This window comes from Microtus ochrogaster, chromosome 1 (genome assembly GCF_000317375.1).
Source record: "Microtus ochrogaster isolate Prairie Vole_2 chromosome 1, MicOch1.0, whole genome shotgun sequence".
Taxonomy (NCBI): Eukaryota; Metazoa; Chordata; class Mammalia; order Rodentia; family Cricetidae; genus Microtus; species Microtus ochrogaster.
Genome location: NC_022009.1, coordinates 34,788,491 through 34,789,293, shown reverse-complemented (window position 1 = coordinate 34,789,293; position 803 = coordinate 34,788,491). Strand labels below are relative to the sequence as shown.

Below are 803 nucleotides of genomic sequence, written 5' to 3'. Positions count from 1 at the left end.
GGTATAAACAAAGGACATTGAGCCTATAGTTCATGATCCTAGAAAAGCTAAGTAATAAAGTGAACCCAAAGAAAAACATGTATAGACCCACCTAGAAATTGGAAACAGACAATATTTCCTGACAAAATTGGAGCATGGGGGTAGGGGGAGAACGGAAGTTAGAAGGGGAAGAGGAGAGGAGAAGGGGAGGGTTGCGGAGAACTTGAGGAAATGGGATAGTTGAGATGGAGGAAGGACAGAGATGAGAGCAAGGAAAGAGATATCTTGATTGAGGGAGCCATTATAGGGTTAGCAGAAACCTGGCTCTAGAGAAATTCCCAGGAATCCTCAAGTATAACCCACCTAAGACCCTAAGCAATAAGGGAGAGGGGGCCGAATCTTGACTTGCTCTGTAGTCAGAGTGATGATTATCTTAAATATCAACATAGAACCTTCATCCAAAACTGATGGAAACAGAGGCAGAGACTCACATCGGAGCACTGGACTGAGCTCCCAAAGTCCAGTTGAAGAGTGGAAGGAATGAGAATATGAGCAAAAAGGTCAAGACCATGATGGGTTCACCCACTGAAATAGTTTACCTGAGTTAATAGGAGCTCACCAACTCCAGATGGACAAGGAAGGAACAAGCATAGGACCAAACTAGTTCCTCTGAATGTGGGTGACAGTTGTATGGCTGGGGCAGACTGAGGGGCCACTCGCAGTAGTATTAGGATTTATCCCTACTGCATGTACTGACTTTTTGGCATCCTGTTCTCTTTGGATGTATACCTTGCTCAGCCTAGATATAGTAGGGAGGGCCTTGG

The 803-nt window shown here is 45.0% G+C and overlaps 1 protein-coding gene across 1 annotated transcript in view; it reads left to right on the top strand.

Moving 5' to 3' along the window:
* Positions 1-803, top strand: part of Eml5 (echinoderm microtubule associated protein like 5) — a 121,294-nt gene that overhangs the window by 90,266 nt on the left and 30,225 nt on the right. The window lies entirely within an intron of this gene.